This window comes from Triticum urartu, chromosome 4A (assembly GCF_056163025.1).
Source record: "Triticum urartu cultivar PI428250 chromosome 4A, HENAU_Tu73, whole genome shotgun sequence".
NCBI classification, from domain to species: Eukaryota; Viridiplantae; Streptophyta; class Magnoliopsida; order Poales; family Poaceae; genus Triticum; species Triticum urartu.
Genome location: NC_141876.1, coordinates 361,767,076 through 361,789,929, shown reverse-complemented (window position 1 = coordinate 361,789,929; position 22,854 = coordinate 361,767,076).

Here is a 22,854-nt window from a genome sequence, read left to right as displayed (position 1 = left end):
GTCGAAGACCTTGAAGAACATCGTGGAGGTGCCGTCATACTTGAAGTGGATGGTGAGGGTGCCTTCCGCACGACAGACTCGGGCAACCTCACCCCACCCACGGGTCATAAAGATCCTCCCGGAGGAGACGGCTTCAACCTCCGCTCCAGTCGCCGGGGCATCGCAGTCGGCATTCTGCAGCCAAAGCTCGAGGGGGCCCCTCGGTGGCATCTCAGCGGCGAAGAACTGCGGGAAGTGAATCCATGTACGCGGAAGCATCACCGCCCAAAGCACGAATTCACGCGAGAAGTCCACGGCATGGACCCCTGGGGCGACGGCATGCGTCATCGCGGCGGGGCGACCGCGGCCCTGGCGTGGGCGGTGGCGCTCATCGCCCCTCCCTCCGTGGCCTTCATCTTGGGTGTACAAAGGCAGCGGATACCCGGGAGGCGGCCGCTCGTACCATGGCCGCGACACTTCCGGCCTCACGACTATGTCGCGATGATGAGACAACCTCTTCTTTGGCAGAAGTGGCTTGGGCTTGACAAGGGGAGTCTTGCCCTTCTCCGCGGTTGAGAACCTCCATATCGGCGCTATGCTCAATGCAATAAGCGATGAAGCGAGAAGAAGAAGGGGTGGGAGAAACTAAGGAAGAGATGTATGATAGGGGCTCCGCCCCCCTCTTCCAATTTATAGCCAAGGGGAGGCCAACCGCCGGCATCCACGATCCAAGGTAATAATGATCCTTTTCTGCATGCAGCAAGGACTCGTCAAGTCGGGCAGTTGCCGAGGCAGCATGGGGAAGCGGAGACGCCCACGTCCAATCAATCGCCACGCTCCAACTGTGGCCGCAGGCTATTGAGGCCCGTGGCGCTCTGCACTTGCCCTTTAGCTTCGCCTTGAAGCCATGTTCGAGCGCGCCTTGGGTCCAGGGGCTATTGTTGGCGTTCTGGGAACAGGGGTCCCCAGACTTGCCTACCTGTGGCCCACTGCATGGCTGCACCAGTGGCCTTCTACGGCCCATCTTCACCAGCAAACACTCAAGACCCTCGTGAGGGGACAAGCCTCATGGGGAGGACGATGCAAGACCTCCTTAGGGGCGGCCTCACCAGGCTGGCTCGCGAGGGGCAGAGAGATCAAGGCAAGGGAGCCAGGCGAGCGCTAGAGCACGCAGTGTCCTCGTTTCCTCTTCGGTGCTAAAGAGGCAAGCGTGGGCGAGGAGTCCCGAGGCATCAGGCAAAGGTTTCCATATCGGTGCAAGAAGACCAAGACTAGCAGGACAGCAGGACGGAGGTCACCGTGGATCCCAAGACGGTGTCACCACCAGAGCCTTTGGCACGCGAAGACCATATTTTGTCGGGATAGCTTGTACTAGCTGTCCCCCTTCAAATTGGCCATTGTGGGATCCCTTCCCGCCTAATATTCCGGAAGAGGACCCGGGCCCCTATAAATAGGGCCAGCCACCACCATAGGGAGGCATCTCATCTTGGACCGAATTCATTCCACCAAAGCCACCTCACTCACCAAGCACAAGAGCACCTCTCCTCATGAGGCTGTTCATCCTCAGTCCAAGAGGCAATCCACCACACCATAGTGGACTAGGGTATTACACCACAACGGTGGCCCGAACCAGTATAAATCTTGTGTCTCGTGTTCTTTGGGTTCATCGAGCTAGGCCGTGGAATCATACGGAGTGCGAGCTAGAGAGGGGGAGAGATCTTAGTGCGCACCCAAGTGTTCGAACCTCAAGGGTTTTGCCGGAACCCGAAATCTGACAACATTATACACTAGCATTAGTAGGATATGAACACCATGAACATAAACATTATAGAGGCTATGTTGGTTTTGATTCAACTACATGCATGAACATGTACCAAGTCAAGCCACTCGAACATTCAGAGGAGGATACCATATCATCATACTACATCACAATCATTTTAACGCTATACTGATATCCAAGATAAATCATTATCCACTCCCATCTACTTATGCATGGCATGAGAAACTACAATCTCTAATTTTCATTGCAAACATGTTTAACCATAACGGGCTGAATCATGGGCACTAGGTTAAACATATTTACACAGACAAGACAAGTCAAGTTCATACCAGTTTCTCCTTGCCACGGCCAGCTCATCGAATATCGTCATTATCGCCTTTCACTTGCACGACCGATTGATATGGAAATAATAATAGTGCAAGAGTGCCATGGACTAAGCTGGAATCTGCAAACATTTTATTCAACATGAGAAGACAAGGTAAAATGGGCTCTTATTAGTTCAACAGTTATTCATGTGAGAGCCACTCAACATTTTCATCGTGGTCTTCTCCTCGATAAGACTCGAATAAAATAAAAGAAATTCATAGAAATGCATTGAAATATTTTTTGGAGTTTTTGGTTTTCTTCAACAAGCAAATAAAAAGCAAAAACGAGAAAAACTATTTACCCGGGAAAGCTCCCAACAAGCAAAAGAAGAACAAGGAAATCTTTTTGAATATTATTTTTAGTGCTACTACTAAGCATGCATAGAAACTAAATTACTACAACTAATTTTTTTAGTTTTTCTAAAGTTTTTAATACACACAATAAGAAAGCAAGAAAAAAAAAATCTAAGAATGGATGATACAATGAAAAAGTGTGAACACCGATAGATAGAATGATATGTGAGCATGAATATAATGTCGATGAGAAACATGTACTCCCCCAAGCTTAGGCTTTTGGCCAAAGTTGGTAGTAAATCAGTAGCCTGGAGGGTAGTAGTCAGTGTGGTAGCTCACGGAGGCTCTCGGGGCGGAGGCCTCAGCACGCCATGCTGCCACCACTGCTGCATTATGAGCTCGGGCCTTGCTCTCAAGAACAAAATATCTCCCCTTGCTGTGACAATCAAAGAGAGCAGGCTCAGGCAAATACGTGTCCACAACATGTGATTGGTTAAACAAAAAATTATAAGTGAAGTTATCAGCCCTTCCTGAGAGAATCTTATGCTCTTTTAGAGCACCAAAATCTAAATATCGAGTGGGTATGATAGGGTCAAAGGGCAAAGGTGAAACACCGAATCCTCGTCCTAAACATGTGGCATAAATTCCACCATAGAATCATCCACTTTTGGTGTTATTCTGAAGTCTACGTGCAACAATCGCTCCAAGGTTATAATTCCTTTCACCAGTGAGAGCGGTGTGGATGAGGCTCAAGTCCGGTGAGCAAAGTATGCTACAGTCTTGCTTGCCTACTGTGCATTTCCCATTAAATAATGCAAGGTACTGAATTGCAGGAAAGTGAATGCTCTTTATTCTTCCTTGTCTCACTCCCCTATTTTCACCGTAACAGAGCCTAGTCAAGAAAGACTCATACTCAGCCTTTGCTGGCTCATCAAGCGAACCCCAAAATGGAAGTTTGCAATGTTAAGCAAATTTTTCTAGTGGAATAGTAAATGGTTCATCATAAAGCATAAATGACACCCTGGACTCGTGTGGAAAATATTTAAATCCTTTGACAAATGATTCAGTGAGAAGATGGTGTTGTGCACACTTATCTGATAGGTAGGGATCGAGGCCGGCATTGTGAACATATTGCTCAAATTCCTCCTTAATTCCTAACTGCATCATATATTCATCGCAAGGCCATAAGCATGTTTTGGTGGCTGCATCTCGCGTGGAACTTTCACTTGGTTCAACGTAAGACCGGCGGATAGAACTATCACTAGAGGATGCCCCTGAGGATCATCTCCTCGAATAACTCCTTCCAAATAGGTTCATCATGTCCGCGTACAATTTTCTGATAATAAAATTTTTGGAGTGACAAAAATTTGTCAACAAAACTTTGTATGATTGATAGAAACTACTCATAGGGATGCATGGAGGCCATAACAAGCATATAAAACAACTTAGAACACTAAGAATTCAACATGCAAGCACATCTACAGCAGCACCAAGAGTAGTAATCCACTAAAATGAAAACTAATTGGACAAATGGTGGAGTCACATACCAAGCAACAATCTCCCAAAACAGTTTCAGAAATGGAGCTTCAAGAAAAGAGGTCGAATTTGGCAACAAAATGAGCAAGAACTCCGGAGAGAGAGGGTGAGTGATTTTTTTTATTGAGGTAGGTGACAATGTGGGACGAAGAGATAAGTGAGGGGGCCCATGTGGGGCCCACAACTCCCCAAGGCATGCCTAGGTGGGTTGTGCCCACCTGGTGCACCCCCCCTCTGGTTATTTTTGCACCAAAAATTCTTTTATATTCAGGAAAAAATCATATAAATTTTTCAGGGCATTCTGAGAACTTTTATTTTTGGGTCATTTTTTTATTGCACGGGAAATTCAGAAAATAGACAAAACATGGCATTTTATTTTATTTAACTAATAATAACAGAGAATAGAATGTAGGGACAGAAAGTAGTGCTTACTAAATTCATCAACTTCATACCGTTCAAAAATGACCCATTAATAAGGTTGATCAAGTCTTATTAACAACCATTTCCAGTTAGCATGAAACCGAAGAACTTTCGTAAATCACTAAGTTACCTCAATGGGGATTTGCATTTCCCCAACAATAAGCATTTCATATTTCTTTTGACATTAGGTAGAGGTATTTGAAAACTTCCAATAGTGATTGTCGGAGATTTTTCAATAACATTAATACCATTCACTTGGAATTGTTTCTTCGGAAAGTGCACTCTATGCTCATTACCATTAATATGAAAAGTGATCTTGCTTTTATTGCAATCAATAACAGCTCCTGCACTAGAAGGGTCTACCAAGGATAATCGACATGTTGTCGTCCTCGGGCATCTCAAGTATAACAAAGTTAGTCAAAATAGTAACATTAGCAACAACAACGGGCACATCCTCACAGATACCGATAGGTATGGCAGTTGATTTGTCAGCCATTTGCAAAGATATTTCAGTAGGTGTGAGTTTATTCAAGTCAAGTCTTTTATATAAAGAGAAAGGCATAACACTAACACCAGCTCCTAAATCACATGAAGCAGTTTTCACATAATTCTTTTTGATAGAGCAAGGTATAGTTGGTATTCCCAGATCTCCAAGTTTTTTAGGTACTCCATATTTAAAAGTATAATTAGCAAGCATAGTGGAGATTTCAGCTTCCGGTTTTTTCTCTTATTTGTGATGATGTCTTTCATATACTTTGCATAAGGAGGCATTTTAAGCATATCAGTCAAGCGAGTACGCAAAAAGACTGGCCTCAGCATTTCAGCAAAGCGTTCAAATTCTTCATCATCATTCATTTTAGTTGACTTGGGTGGAAAAGGCATAGGTTCTTCAACCCACGGTTCTCTTTGTTTACTGTGTTTTCTAGCAACAAAGTCTCTTTTATCATATCTTTTATTCTTAGGTTGTGGGTTATCAAGATCAACAGGTGGTTCTATCTCAGCATCATTATCTGGTTCTTTTTCATTGGTTGGTTGAGAGTCTTCATGAACCTCATCATTATCTTTTTCATTATCATTAGGTGAGTGCTCATTACCATATTGGGTTTCAGCATCAGAGATAGAAGCTTCATTTTCATTATCAGGAGGTTTCTCTATTTCAGTTTCACTAGAAGTGTGCAAAGTCCTATCATTTTTCTTTTCCTTTTTCTTTTCTAGAAGGACTAGGTGCACTAGTGTTATTTCGTTGTGAATCTTGTTCAATTCTTTTAGGGTGACCCTCAGGATAAAGTGGTTCCTGAGTCATTTTACCTCCTCTAGTTGCAACTCTAACAGCAAAGTCATGCATATTATGATTCATTTAATCAAGCAATTCTCTTTGAGATTTAGCAACTTGTTCTAGTTGGGTTTGAACCATAGAAGCATGTTTTCCAACACCTCTAACATCATTTGATATTCTAAATAACAAGTCACTCAAGCGAGCAATCATATCAAAATTGCATTTCAGTTGTTCCATAACATTTGCATTGATGTGATCTTGTTTTCTAATGTAGTTTTCAAACTCACAAATTCATTGACTAGGATGCATATTGTGAGGATTATCATTATCATTAAACTTCATAAGAGAATTTACCTCTACCACCTTAGGCAATGGTGGTGTATTAAGCCCATGTATTTCTTCAATAGGAGGTAAATTTTTAACATCCTCACCTTTAATACCTTTTTTCCTTCATAGATTTCTTTGCCTCTTGCATATCTTCCGGACTGTGATATAATATACCCCTCTTCTTCGGAGTGGGTTTAGGTGGTGGTTCGGGAATAGTCCAATCATCATAATTTTTCAGTATGTTATTCAATAATTGTTCAGCTTGAGCAATAGTTCGTTCCCTAAAAACAAAACCATCACAACTATCTAGGAAGTCCCTAGAAGCATCGGTTAGTCCATTATAGAAGATATCAAGTATTTCATTTTTCTTAAGAGGATCATCAGGCAAAGCATTAAGTAACTGGCAAAGCCTCCCCCAAGCTTGTGGGAGACTCTCTTCTTTAGTTTGCACAAAGTTAACTATTTCCTGTAAGGCAGCTTGTTTCATATGAGCAGGAAAATATTTCTCAGAGAAGTAATAAACCATATCCCGGGGACTACACACACAACCAGGAGCAAGAGTATTGTACCAAGCTTTAGCATCACCCTTTAATGAGAAAGGAAATCATTTGAGAATAAAGTAATAATGAGTTTTCTCATCATGAGTAAAAAGGGTGGCTATGTCATTCAACTTAGTAAGATGTGCCACAACAGTTTCAGTTTCATAACTATGGAAAGCATCAGATTTAACCAAAGTAATTAACTATGGGTTGACAGAAAATTCATAATCCTTATCAGCAACACAGATAGGTGAAGTAGCAAACTTAGGATCACATTTCATTCTATCATTCATAGATTTTTCCTTATATATGTGTAGTAATTTATCTAGATCATCTCTATCATTACAAGCAAGAATATCTGTAGTTGCTTCTTCACTCATAACATAACCTTCCTGTACCTTAGGCAATTCATATCTAGGAAGGCTAGTTCTAGTAGGTGTTTCAGGAGTTTCAGTTTCAAGATCATCATCAGATTCAACAACATCATGTTGTATTACTCTAGCAATTTGTTTATCAAGAAATTCACCAAGTGGCACATCATCATTATCAAGCAAGGTACTAGCATCATCATAAGAATGATTCATAGTAGAAGTAGCATCATCAATAACTTGCGACATATCAGAATTAATATCATGTGGAGGTGTTGCAAGTTTACTCATAACAGAAGGTGAATATAAAGCAAAACTGGATGGCAGTTCCTTACCTCCCCTCATCCTTGAGGGAAATATCTTAATCTTTGGATCCTTCAGATTCTTCATGGTGATAATATGATAATAATCCCAAGTTACTCAACAAATATAGCTATGCTCCCCGGTAACGGCGCCAGAAAAAGGACTTTATAACCCACAAGTATAGGGGATCACAACAGTTTTTGAGGGTAGAGTATTCAACCCAAATTTATAGATTCGACACAAGGGGAGCCAAAGAATATTTGAAGGTATTAGCAGCTGAGTTGTCAATTCAACCACACCTGGAGATTAATTATCTGCAGCAATATGACCAGTAGCAAAGTAGTTTGATAGTTTTGATTGTAGTCACAATAGCAACAGTAATAGTAATAGTGATAGCAGTAATTTGTAGCAAGTGTAATAGTGATGATAGCAATAGTAATGCAGCAAGATCGATAAGGATTAATTCGTAGGCACTGGATCAGTGACTTGTTGGATGATATTCATCATGAGATAGTTATAACCTAGGGCGATACAGCACTAGCTCCAGTTCATCGATATAATGTAGACATGTATTCCGTAAATAGTCATACGTGCTTTATTAAAAGAACTTTCATGACATCTTTTGTCCTACCCTTCTGTGGCAGTGGGGTCCATATTGTAAACTAAGGGATATTAAGGCCTCCTTTTAATAGAGAACCAGAACAAAGCATTAACACATAGTGAATACATGAACTCCCCAAACTACCGTCATCATTGGGAGTGGGCCCAGTTGTTGTCACTCCGGGGTTGCCGGATCATAACCGTAGTAGGTGACTATAACTTGCAAGATCGATTCTAAAACATGGATATAATGATAAATTCATAAATAGTTCAGATCTGAAATCATGGCACCCGGGCCCAAAGTGACAAGCATTAAGCATGGAAAAGTCATAGCAACATCAATCTAAGAACACAGTGGATACTAGGAATCAGGCCCTAACAAAACTAACTCAATTACGCGATGAATCTCATCCAACTCCTCACCGACCAGTGAGCCTATGAAGGAATTACTCACTGCCGGTGGGGAGCATCATGGAATTGGCGATGGAGATAGGTTGGTGATGACGAAGATCGAAGATCCCCCTCTCTGGAGCCCCAAACGGACTCCAGATCTGCCCTCCCGAGGAAGAACAGGGCTTGGCGGCGGCTCCGTCTTGTGGATTGCGATAATTCTTTCTCCCTGATTTTTTTTGGAATAATGTGAATTTATAGTATTAGGGGGGTCATCATCGGGGCCACCAGGTGGGTACAACCCACATGGGCGCGCCAGGAGAGGGGGCGCACCCTGGTGGGTTGTGCCCACCCAGGGCCCCCTCTCCGGTGGGTCTTGGCTCTAGAAATTCTTATTTTTGATATAAAAAATCCTCAAAAAGTTTCGTTCCATTTTGAGAACTTTTATTTCTGCACAAAAACAACACCATGGTAGTTCTGGTGAAAGCAACATCAGTTCGGGGTTAGTTTCATTCAAATCATGCAAATTAGAGTCCAAAACAAGAGGAAAAGCGTCAGAAAAAGTAGATACGATGGAGACATATCATTAGCTTTGTCTCGGGTCAAACCTTCTAAGTTTATACACACAAAAATGAATCATCATTCCATATATTTTTATACTCCTACAATATATCTTACTATTATTGTGAAAGTTCATATACGCCGGATGAGATTCATGCAAACACGACAGATTTTCATTACATTTCGAACTTTTATAGGAAATATGCTAAACCTATTCTAGGCGGTGACCGACGTCCTCCATCTGCCACCTCCACCAGCCAGTTGGCACACCATGCCCTGCCGCCTCCCATGCCCTACTCATCCTCCGAGGAGTCCCCGACCTCGGCGGTGCCGGTGGATTTGAGGTCGATGATGAAGGACGTGGACGGTCCGTCGCTTCACCTGCCACATGCGCCACCGAACGTTGGACGACGGCAAGTAGGACGCGTGGTTGATGATGCTCCCGTCGTCAGCCGCTAGCGTGGACACCGCTTGTGTGGTCGCGTCCGTGTCTGGCTACGTCGCTATTGCGTTGCGAGTGGTGACTTGACGAGGTCGGTGACCTCAGGCTTCATCCCCGAAAACAAGCTCTTCCACAGAGCGTTCGCGCTCGCGGTCAAGGTGGATGTGGTTCCGGGTAGCAGGAGGATGCACTATGGTGTGGACTTTAGCTGGGCGTTGCTACTTTAAGTAGCACATTTCGGTGAGGCCAGGCGTCCAGGTGCGTCATTAAGTCGCTGGAGTTGGTTCCTCGGGCACCAAGCGCCTTAATGACGGCATACGGGCGGACAGCATGAATGCGGCCAGCTGGTGCCGGTTGGGAACGCACCGCGTGACGGCGCGAGGGACAAGGGTTTTTGGTGTGCCAGGGTAGTCGGCTGCGGTCGTGGCAACGTTGGAGATGCCCTTTTCTCACATGCGATCCCCACAAGTCATTGAAAAAGCAAGATGACCCCGCATGGTCTCAGGTCCTGGGGTTGCAGTTGGCCACGCTAGAACACCTTGCGGACGCATCGCAGCGCGCACGCACTTCGGCGTCCTGTGCATCCTCGATGAGCTGGGTGTTGATTTGCTAGTGGTGCCACAACGCTAACGCCACCCTCGGCACCCTAAAGCCGAGCGTGTCCAGCGACGATGAGCGTGTCACTCACCATGGTCGCCGTGTCCAGAGGCGGTGCGGGAGCTGCGCCATGTTGCTGGCTCCCACGCCCCACATAAATTGCCGGTTGCAAAGAGGTCGTGGGCCAGCTCCTCAATTGGACTAGTCTGCGCCACGTCGTCCCGACAGGTGTGCCCCACATGTCAGTTTCCCTGTTTTGACAGCCAAATTCGAGCGTTAGTGCTCCGTGTTATGCATTAGGTGCAGAACAAGGTGGTTTTGTGCCCTGGTTCAAATGTGGTACAGTACCAAGTTGTTACCATATCCCCAAGTGTGGTCGTTTTGGGTATGGTGCCACCCATTTCCTTTTCAACTAGTGAAGCGTAACACTTGATTTAGTAGCCGGATGGTGTGCTAATGTCGGTGTCCGACTGTTTGAAGGGATAGTTGAGGTGTGCCCGGTCCGTGCCCGCATTTAGGGGTCCAACTTACCATGTTCCGGCAGTAGTAACTATACTAGTCCTTGCATGCTCCCTCTGTTTTTATTTACTCCGCATTTTAGCTTTGCTCAAATTCAAACTTTGTAAACTTTGAGAAAGTTTATAGACAGAAATAATAACATATACAATAACAAATCAATACCATTAGATTCATTATTGAATATACGTTCAAATCATATATATTTGCTATTATAAATGTTCATATTTTTTCTATAAATTTGGTCAAATTTATGAAGTTTGACTTCAGTCAAACCTAATATGCAAAGTAAATAAAAACGGAGGGAGTATCTTACTCCGTGACCAAGACGGAAGGGAAAATGAGACAACTTAGTGTTTATTTGAGCCGTTCAAGTGTAATCATGTGGTGTTGTTTATTTCTCATTCCTCTCCAGCCCTCTTCTCAATCGATCATGCCACCCTCCGGTCAAGTCCATCCTCCCGCATGCCTCATTTGAACATTCCGCCGAGTATCGTTCGCATGTGGGCCTAGACCATGCTTGTATTTCCAATGTTGTAACTTGTCCGACATGCATACAGACAAACGGTTCGTTTAAAGTTTCACTTTGCCTCCACTACGTGTCGCTTCCCATCTTAGTTTTGACATCCCATTCGGTTCAGGCCCCAACACATCTTGACGAGATCGATTAATGTTGAGAGATCAAGTGCATGTCGTGCAAGGAGATAAAGGTTTGGTGTGTTTCTATGATAGAAATGACCCGGGGGGTCTGTGTGGATCAACGTGAGTATATTGTATGTCCAAAAGCGAAACGAACATACTGTACCCACCCTAGTCCTCTTTCAATTGATCTCCGGACCCCGAGATGAAACCAAGAGAGAACGAGTGGGTGCATGTGTGATACCTAAGGCGGATTCAAAATTTTGAACCAGTGATCATAGCATCAGCAATTCATATATAAAGGGTATTCAATGTTTGTTTCGCTTTTGAATGTACAATATACTCCCTCCGATCCTTTCTAGTTTACATATAAGTTTTATGTGTAGTCAAAGTATCTCTACTTTGATCAAACTTACAGAAAAAATATTAACATTCAACAATGCCCAATCAATATTGTTAGATTCATACATACTCCTAGATTTGTATTCAAACAGAGATAGTTTCCAATTTGTTTTCAAACACGTGAATGTGCTTGTTCTCGCGCATGCTCTTCCTACTTGGATTTCGCCACGTATAGACAGTCCAATAGTAACATTTTTAAGCTCCATGCCTTCCTTATGAGTGGCGGTCGGGGATGAGCGATGGTCTTTTCCAACCAATCTATCCCCCTAGGAGCATGCATGTAGATCCTTGCTTCGATAACTAATAGATTTTTGCAATAAGTATGTGAGTTCTTTATGACTAATGTTGAGTCCATGGACTATAAGCACTCTCACCCTTCCACCATTGCTAGCCTCTCTAGTACCACGCAACTTTCGCCGGTACCATAAACCCACCATATACCTTCCTCAAAACAGCCACCATACCAACCTATTATGGCATTTCCATAGCCATTCCGAGATATATTGCCATGCAACTTTCCACCATTCCGTTTATTATGACACGCTCCATCATTGTCATATTGCTATGCATGATCATGTAGTTGACATCGTATTTGTGGCAAAGCCACTGTTCATAATTATTTCATACATGTCACTCATGAGTCATTGCACATCCCGGTACACCGCCGGAGGCATTCATGTAGAGTCATATTTTGTTCTAAGAATCGAGTTGTAATTCTTGAGTTGTAAGTAAATAAAAGTGTGAGGATCATCATTATTAGAGCATTGTCCCAGTGAGGAAAGGATGATGGAGACTATGATTCCCCCACAAGTCGGGATGAGACTCCAGACGAAAATAAATAAATAAAAGAGGCCAAAGAAGCCTAAATAAAAAAAGAGAAAAAAAGAGGCCATAAAAAAGAGAAAGGCCCAAATAAAAAATGAGAGAAAAAGATAGAAGGGGCAATGCTACTATCCTTTTACCACACTTGTGCTTCAAAGTAGCACCATGATCTTCATGATAGAGAGTCTCCTATGTTGTCAGTTTCATATACTAGTGGGAATCTTTCATTATAGAACTTGGCTTGTATATTCCAATGATGGGCTTCCTCAAAATGCACTAGGTCTTCGTGAGCAAGCGAGTTGGATGCACGCCCACTAGTTTCTTTTGTTGAGCTTTCATACATTTATAGCTCTAGTGCATCTGTTGCATGGCAATCCCTACTCACTCACATTGATATCTATTGATGGGCATCTCCATAGCCCGTTGATACGCCTAGTTGATGTGAGATTATCTTCTCCTTTTTGTCTTCTCCACAACCACCATTCTATTCCACCTATAGTGCTATGTCCATGGCTCACGCTCATGTATTGCGTGAAGATTGAAAAAGTTTGAGAACATCAAAAGTATGAAACAATTGCTTGGCTTGTCATCGGGCTTGTGCATGATTTAAATATTTTGTGTGGTGAAGATGGAGCATAGCCAGACTATATGATTTTGTAGGGATAGCTTTCTTCAGCCATGTTATTTTGAGAAGACATGATTGCTTAGTTAGTATGCTTGAAGTATTATTATTTTTATGTCAATATTAAACTTTTGTCTTGAATCTTATGGATCTGAAAATTCATGCCAAAATGAAGAGAATTACTTAGAGAAATATGTTAGGTAGCATTCCACATCAAAAATTCTGTTTTTATCATTTACCTACTCGAGGACGAGGAGGAATTAAGCTTGGGGATGCTGATACGTCTCCAACGTATCTATAATTTTTGATTGTTCCATGCTATTATATTATCAACCTTGGATGTTTTATATGCATTTATATGCTATTTTATATGATTTTTGGGACTAACCTATTAACCTAGAGCCCGGTGCCAGTTTCTATTTTTCCTTGTTTTAGGGTTTCGAAGAAAATGAATATCAAACGGAGTCCAAACGGAATGAAACCTTCGGAAAAGTTATTTTTGGAAAGGAAACAATATAGGAGACTTGGAGTGCACGTCAGGGGATCAACGAGGAATCCACGAGGCAGGGGGCGCGCCCAACCCCCCTGGGCGCGCCCTCCACCCTCGTGGGCCCCTCGTGGCTCCCCTGATGTATTTCTTCCGCCTATATATATCCATATACCCTAAAACCAATCTAGACCCGTTTCGGCACCCTGCCGGAGGGGGTAATCCATCTCCAGTGGCCATCTTCATCATCCCGGTGCTCTCCATGACGAGGAGGGAGTAGTTGTCCCTCAGGGCTGAGGGTATGTACCAGTAGCTATGTGTTTGATCTCTCTCTCTTGTGTTCTTGATTTGGCACGATCTTGATGTATCGCGAGCTTTGCTATTATAGTTGGATCTTATGTTTCTTCTCCCCCTCTACTCTCTTATAATGGATTGAGTTTCCCCTTCGAAGTTATCTTATCGGATTGAGTCTTTAAAGATTTGAGAACACTTGATGTATGTCTTGCCATGCGTATCTGTGGTGACAATGGGATATCACGTGATTCACTTGATGTATGTTTTGGTGATCAACTTGCGGGTTCCGCCCATGAACCTATGCATAGGGGTTGGCACATGTTTTTGTCGTGATTCTCCGGTAGAAACTTTGGGGCACTCTTTGAGGTTCTATGTGTTGGTTGAATAGATGAATCTGAGATTGTGTGATGCATATCGTATAATCATACCCACGGATACTTGAGGTGACATTGGAGTATCTAGGTGACATTAGGGTTTTGGTTGATTTGTGTCTTAAGGTGTTATTCTAGTACGAACTCTAGGGTTGTTTGTGACACTTATAGGAATAGCCCAACGGATTGATTGGAAGGAATAACTTTGAGGTGGTTTCTTACCCTACCATAATGTCTTCGTTTGTTCTCAGCTATTAGTGACTTTGGAGTGACTCTTTGTTGCATGTTGAGGGACAGTTATATGATCCAATTATGTTATTATTGTTGAGAGAACTTGCACTAGTGAAAGTTTGAACCCTAGGCCTTGTTTGCTAGCATTGCAATACCGTTACGCCCACTTTTACCACTTGCTAACTTGTTGTTTTATATTTTCAGATTACAAAAACCTATATCTACCATCCATATTGCACTTGTATCACCATCTCTTCGCCAAACTAGTGCACCTATACAATTTACCATTGTATTGGGTGTGTTGGGGACACAAGAGACTCTTTGTTATTTGGTTGCAGGGTTGTTTGAGAGTGACCATGTTCATCCTATGCCTCCCACGGATTGATAAACCTTAGGTCATCCACTTAAGGGAAATTTTCTACTGTCCTACAAACCTCTACACTTGGAGGCCCAACAACGTCTACCAGAACAAGGTTGTGTAGTAGACATCAATCGTCCGTCCAGCTTAGTGCGGAAAGGTGGTTTCTCGAAGAAGACGATGGAGAAGCGGAGTCTGCGAAGAGTGAAATGATGGTTGTTTCGTCCATGGTTTGTGATTTGATGCCTCACTGCTTTGTGATTTGTGATAGAAGGGACAGGGGAGTAGACCCTATGCTCAATACTGTACATGTGTCCAAGCACGGGAGAAAGGGGAGAGAGGTTGCATTTTTCTATTCATTCAATCAATCAATTAGGGAGCTTCCATTCCATCTTTTTGGCTTTGGCAGCACCATCCATAATGGTTCCCATCGATGCCAAAAGCTATATTCACATTTGGCTACACATTGTGGATGCCCTTAACCGTACCACTTGGTTTTACTCCTATGTGCTATCTATACAAATCTCGTTTATATTGATCTAAAAAATTATAGTATCAAGATTAGTAAAAGGAGGTGATTTTGCCGCGCAGAAGGCGGGGGAGGTTTCTTATTTTTAGAGGACATTGGCTTGGCGGTTTGCTAACATGCGGTCCCACATGCCGGTGTTTTACCAAGCCGATCTGCATCCCACATGAGGCAGAACAACGACAGAAGCAACACGTGGTTAACTCGAAGAAGATGAGGGAGAAGCGGATTCAACAATGAGTGAAATGATGGTTGCTTCATGCCTCCAAATTATTTTTTAGCATTACTTTGTCCCTCTAACTTGACTACGGGAAAGATGCAGCTTTGTGATTTGACGCCTCATTGCTCATTACTATGCCGGCGCCATGACTGGGGTGCTTCACTCCTGCTGTTCTGCACTGTTATTTCGGTATGGCACGTGGACCTGGTTGCTTGATGCCCCACATGTCGGTGAAAGGGACTAGAACATTTATGAAAGTGAGTGCTCCACTCTTACGACAGAGGAGTACACGACACGGTGGCCTAGTGAACTGTTACTTGTACTGTAGTACTACTATAGTTTTGTTGTTTCACACGATCCATCGATACAAACCCAATTAAATAGGCAAAGGCGGGATTTTTCTCGCGCGGTAGATGATACTAGACATACATTTCAAAGGGAATTTTAATATATGCAAATGGAATAATTAAGTAATAATATGAGATCTAGTAAAACTAAAAACACATATGATATATTGTGTTAGAGTGTAGTAGTAGTGTTGTATAGCATAGTTGTTAGATGTAACATGCGAGAATGTGTAGAGATGTACTTTTGGAGGGCCTACAGAGAGAAATTGGGCACAAAGTGGATTCAAATATTTGTATTAGTCTTCATAACATTTGTAACTCATATCTACAGTTTGTACAATAGACGTGAATGCTTGTTTGCTCTTATGAAACCAGTACAACAATAATGGAGTGGCGTGCGCCAATTTAGGCACTGGCACGTTGGCCTACTCGGCTCCACAAAGAGAGTAAGAGAAGAGATAAATACACGGGCAGTCAGTGTATTTCAAGCGATAAGTGTAATACGGTCACCTGACTTCAGAATACACTCATTACGGTCACTATATACGTTTTGCGGTGATTATACGATCACTTGCTCACCATTCAACATCGGATTGCACTCTGTTGACCGGCCAAATAGTCTGAGTGGCACTATGTTGACTAGTTAATTGACCATGTTCCTTGTGGGTTCCACCTGTCAGTCAGCATAGGAAAAAGGTAAGATAAACACAAATTTATGCAGGCGCGACAAGACTCCAACCCGTGCGCGGGAACCACCTGGTTGTGTATGTGTCTGTCAGGGCCTAATGTGTGTGCATGCACGTGTAGGCTGAGCACTTGAGCGTGAGAGTGTGTGTTGGTCGTGTGGTGTGTGCATGCATGCGTGCGTGTATGTGTGTGAGTGTTGCGTGTGTGCGTGGTTGCGTGTGTTCATGTGAGTGTTGCGTGCGTGAGTGGTTGCGTGTGTTCGTATGAGCATGCATGCAGTTCATGTGCATGCGTGCGTGTGTATAATCACTGCACCAGCTCCTATGTGTTAAAACAGACGACTCATCATACCAATACAAGGCCACCTTGTCCGCTATGCCCACGGTCATGACTTTGAACCACCGTCCAATATTTTTTATCATTTTTTCATTCTTATACACGTCGACAGGTGGGCCCAATGGTAGTGAGATTATGTGATGCAACACTAGAGGTGCCACGTGGAGTGTTTAACTGGTCAACTAGTCGTGTCCTGAGCAATACAAAGGTGTACGGTGGGCCCGTGATTGTATAATAACCACAAAACATAAATGGTGAAACGTAATGAGTGGATTCTAAAGTCCAATGTACGTATCGTGCTTTTGCTTCAAATAGAATGATTGTCACTGTATATATCACGAGATAAAGATGAAACATGCGTGAATGTCCTGGGGGCGTAATTTTAGACGACCTAGAGATAGTTTGTGCGCGTACATGAAAGGGGCGTAGAGGGGGTGTATGCGATGGAGAGAGAGATGCTCTTCGTTTCTCTTTATTATGACTAACTTTATATATAGTATAAAAATATAAAAATACATAGTGCGGAATAAATATCTTTGGGTGCACAATGCAAATTAACATTCACACTCCCCCATATAACTTTGTAATGTTGTATATATGTAGAAATTCTGAAATAATTTTTTGCCACACTTTGTGTGGTTTTATTCAAAAGGAATGTTGTATGCCAAATAAACATGAAGAGAGGGTGACGGTATCCTCGACTAGGGGGTACTCACCACGTCATCTCCCGATCTATTAGATTGGGCCGAGAACCCCCATGGTCGTATACTCACGGGCCAGTTCGGACAGCTGCCGCATACATGGAAGATTCTACAAGACTTGGTGATCAAGACAAGGACTCCTCCCCACCGGCGTATTCGGCTAGGACTCTTGTTATCCTAGGCCTCTGGTGCATTATATAAACCGAGGCCAGGCTAGTCGATAGACATATACATTCAATCATACCATAGGATAGCTTCTAGGGTTTAGCCTCCTTGATCTCGTGGTAGATCTACTCTTGTACTACCCATATCATCAATATTAACCAAGCAAGACGTAGGGTTTTACCTCCATCAAGACGGCCCGAACCTGGGTAAAATATCGTGTTCCCTGCCTCCTGTTACCATCCGGCCTAGACGCACAGTTCGGGACCTACTATCCAAGATCCGCCGGTTTTGACACCGACATTGGTGCTTTCATTGAGAGTTCCGCTGTGTGATCGACAAAAGGATCGATGGCTCGCCTGCAGATCAACTGCGACTTTGGCGTCTTCGTCACCAGTTCGACTGGTCACGTTGGTTCGACCAAGAATTGTGCCCCGTGTTCGGATCACCATGTTCGGACGAGGGCCTTCATCAAACATCAACTCCGATCTCTATCAAGATCATGGAGGAATCATCTATGGAGCTCGGGGGCTCAACGTCAACATTGCCCTCAAGCAACCACGCTATTTTTTTTGGACAGCGAACTCGTATCTGCCGCCACCACCTCCTCGAGTATCACTTTGGTGGAATTGTGCGGAATTGAGTCTATAACAATCCTGGAAAATTTCATCGAGTTCCGACGGAGGAACCTATGGCAATCCACGATATACCGGAGCCCTGTCAAATCTGGACGGGAATTTGGATGAGTTTAGGGCGTGGTGTCCAGCTTCTAGCTCGGACGTCCTTTGGAAGATCCAACCCGTTGATCGGCTGTGGAATTCCTATATCTACCACCTCTCAAAATTTCATCTCGATCCGACCGTCCAAACTCCGGGAACCTTCCGATTAGTGCATCACTTTTCGGATCTCTTTTCTGCGCGAAAATGATTCCGACCCGAGTTCATCTTTTTTATGAACGGGATTTCGGACATCCCTTTTGAAGGAAGTTTTATATGAGGTATTGTGTTTTGTTCCTGAACACATCTCACTAACTTTAAGATCTTTTGAACATGATCTTCAACATCATGCTAGTGTCAAATCAGTCCGGCAATATTACTCCACGGCTGCCGACCTGCGCTAGACACATCGTCACTTTAGCCGAGCTCAACTTCTTCGGATGATCATCTTGGCAAGCCGAACAAGAGTCCGGCATCGCGAAGGATAATTCATCACCAACATCACCGCCCCACGGATTACACGGAGCGGGCATACCGGCATCGCCGCACGGTCACTTCATCAAGCCGGCATCAACCACGTCACGACCTGCATCGGTAGGGCCGCACTATTGCTTCTTCAAGCTGGTGTCCATCACGCCGACCTACTTCGACTCATCGGCTGACACCGAGGCTTCGACATCTCGGCTGGACTGGGGGCTTCACCATCTCTTCATCAACCTACTCCGGAGACTTCGGCGTCACTAGCCGACCAGCTCTGTCACGTTAGCTGGACCGAGGGCTTTGCCTCGGCGAGCCAACCTTTGCCAGCATCGCCATACCATCGCTTTATCGCCCATCAGGCAATGGGTGTGCGGATTGAGTCCCAATTTTGGGAATCACCTTTCTTCGGATTGCTACAACAAATAAACCAGGTGCTATTAATCCTAGTCTTTTTTGCTTGTTTGGGTTTATTTTCCCAAGGAATTATTACTCTGTTTTGTCCATCATCTGTACGCAGGTCTATCAAATGATGGCCGCATTAATGACGGTCGCGTGGTGGTTCGGTCAGTTTCCGTACATAGTCCGGCGAACGCCGCATCCGGAACTCGGACCGACCTATGAATCCAGGCTTTGCCACGCCTTCACCGCATCATGCCGACGCCCTGGGTCGACATTGACTTTGGCGCCAGGCCATATTTCTTTTATTACTCACTTTGCATAAATTATTTATTATGCAACGATTTTTTTAATTATTATTATTACTATTATCTCCGGTTTGCACTATTTTTTGTGCACAAGAAAACGATCCGAGGACTTCGTCGTCACTCTGCCGGTCTGCGCTGACCGTGCTATGTCACCACTTCGGCGTGTCGAGCTCTCCGCTCCGCCACCTCGGGACTGGCTTGGGGGATGGAACCTTGTCCCGCATCAAGCTCGGACCGCGTCATCAATGCCGAACACATTAACCAGCTAAGTCACTTTCATGCTCAAAGTTTTAATTTTTAACTTGTGTTCGGTTCGACCAAGCCTTATACTTTTTTGGAAAAAAGTTGCTTGTAAAAAATTTCCCTATCCAAACTTTGTTTGTGACGCATAAATTCAAATACCCAATTCATTTGGGGGCTTCCTTCATGAAGCTTTTTCACTTGCATATGATTATACTTGTACAGCTTCGTTGCTTGTTCGTGTATTACGCCACAATATGCACCATATTGACTTAAGCGATTTGCAAGCTGGGTTGCCTCGCTCCTGTGTTTACCCCTACGTTCCCGATTGTTCGGCTAGGGAGTAAAGGGAGCACCTCTGCGATTGTCACGATCGGGTCGCCCGAGCCGGACCTCAGACTGGGTGAAGCCGAAAGCTAGCGCTATTATAGTTTTCAATGATGGTCGACACACAACGGAACTCATGAGTACAAAAAATCTATTGCACAAGTCTCATAATAACAATGAGCACCGAAGAAAGGTATCGGTGGGGGTACTATTTTCTTTGAAGGTGCTTCTTACACTTCACGGTAATATAGCATAAGTTCCCTGAGCGCGCTTTGTCTGTTACAGCCTTATGACCTGATTGCCTGGTTATTGGAAACACCATCGATATTCTGGACCGATGGATTACATAACACTTTTCGGTCCTTGACCGAAGAGGGAGAAGCTGACGGTCGGTTAAGACGCGTTTAAAGTTCGGTTGAACATAGATATGATATAAGTGCTTTGGTACATGCAATCATTCTTCTACCCAAGTCACTTGGGGGCTCTTAAGTTTATTTGAGCCGTTTTATAATAAGTGTTCTTCTCTTAGTCGTTGCAAAGTTTTATTATTATTATTATTATTATTATTATTATTATTTATCACTCTTTTTTTCGATACGAGTGTGCGATCACTAGCCGGGGAGCCTAATTTCTCTCTCAAAATCGCTAGAGTTTAGTTTGCTAAACTGGCCTGATGAGAAGTACTCCGCCCTCGGGATAGGAGGTTGAAGGTGTAGGCTGACCCGCTCGAAGTCTTGAGATAGGATGTATCATGTTAAAGCACGACAGAAGCACTTCTTTTTTCTAAGACCAACTTTCGGATTGGCACCGAACACTTGATATTGTTCGGACGTCATGTTTTTACCGACGTTTCTTGGTTTTCCAAGCTTTTTGGCACTTTTAAACTATTTGTGCTTTTCCAGCATTAGTCTCGCAGTGCAACGCCGGACACCTTTAGGGATTCGGCAAAAACATTCTCAGATATTGCTATATATGCATCGGTTTCGAATTGTGTCTTCGGTCAATAGTTGGGTTGCCCGGCTCCTGCACTTGCTTCCTACATTCTGTTTTGTTCGGCTAGGCGTGCAAAGGGAGAACCACTGCGATTGTGCTTCCAGCTCACACGGTTAAGCACCTCAGTGGAGAAAGCCGAAAACTGACTTTCACAATAAGCGTAAACTGGTCAGCGATCCGATGGATATGTTAAATGATGGGCCGTTCATAACATTGGCCGAAGTGTTTACGGCTTGACCCCGACTGTCGCCAAACACTACCGGGGCTATTAACTGGCCTCCCAAAACTAAATCCTCAATATTTTGCTCTTACATTAGAGCTGAGGTTTAATGATCATGCTTAGCATGACAACCCAAAGAAAGGAACCGATAGCGGGACTATTTTCTTTGGAAGACATTTCTTCTGTTAAACAGTAATATAACTCTCTGCGTACCTTTGTTTATAAAACCGTATGGCCAGATTGCCTTGTTTGTTGTAAATCTTTGCCCTCATAAAGGCTTTATAAAGTAGGACAAACACTCCTCGGCTACTGGCCGAAGAGGTGGAAGCCGATGGTCGGTCAACAAGGTTTTGTACAATGCGGATCCGAGCATTAATGACGTAATGTACTTGGATACATAGAGTCATTACACATAATTTGTGATTTTACTATGGATATTGATCCTTAATTCGGCCACCCGTGCCCGCATTAAGGCTCGGGGGCTATTGGGCTTCGGGCTTATTATTTACAAATATTAAAGGGGCACATTGATCCCCTAATCTTGTGTTACCACCCGACCAGTGTCTCGGGGGCTACTGCATTGCTTGTCCAATGCAGAAAATTTTATGTGCAATATAGTTTCCGAGGAGATTTTTATCCTCAGGTTGGTCGGCCGCACCCAACCTGAGTCTCGAAGACTGAGCACGCCGCTTTTAGTGTCCCGAAGTATTCTGCCGAGCTTGGACTTGATCCTCAGGCCGATTTTGCAAATCAACCTGAGTCTCAGCGGCTACTGGGATCAGCAGTCTTACATCATCCTTCAGGTGCATCTCAGGTTTTAGACCGATACACACCTTGAGGGCTACTGGCTATATATCTCGGCAGAGAATAAATTGCACCAATAAAAAATATTCACAAAAATCAGCCCACATTCGGGGTGGTGCACCACCTCGGAAGCAGTCCGGCATAAAGCTCGGGCCCTAGTGGCTGGCTCCATAGAGGGCATTTCCAGCATTAAGCTCGGCTAAACTCCTTTAACTTTTTTGGACCAAGATGATCTATGACATCTTGGATATAGTTCGGCATTGGAGCTTGGACACAGTCTGGCGTTGGAGCTCAGATATATCTCGGCGTTGGAGCTCGGAAGCAGTCTGACATTAGTGCTCGGCTGCAATAGATACGTCGAATGCTATCCAGTGTTAGAGCTCGAACGCAAGAGGACACTGCCTCCTGGGAACAACTTCAAACCCGAGGTGTGGCATGAAAATAACAAGGCATTGATAAAGGCCGGAAACTTAAAGGGGCTCCTCGGATACCCGACGTGTAAACTCGTCAAATGCATTTCGGCGATCCTCAAGATCGAAGATGGGAAGATTTGTTGAACCGGTTTCCAAGACCCACAACCGAAGATGAAGAATAGTTCGGAAGAATCGAGGAGCGTCTCTAACTTGAAGACCGGTTCAGGGGGCTACTGACGGTATCTTGGACTAGGGGGTACTCACCACGTCATCTCCTGATCTGTTAGATTGGGCCGAGAACCCCCATGGCCGTATACTCACGGGCCAGTTCGGACAGCTGCCGCATACATGGAAGATTTACAAGACTTGGTGATCAAGACAAGGACTCCTCCCCACCGGCGTATTTGGCTAGGACTCTTGTTATCCTAGGCCTCTGGTGCATTATATAAACCGAGGCCA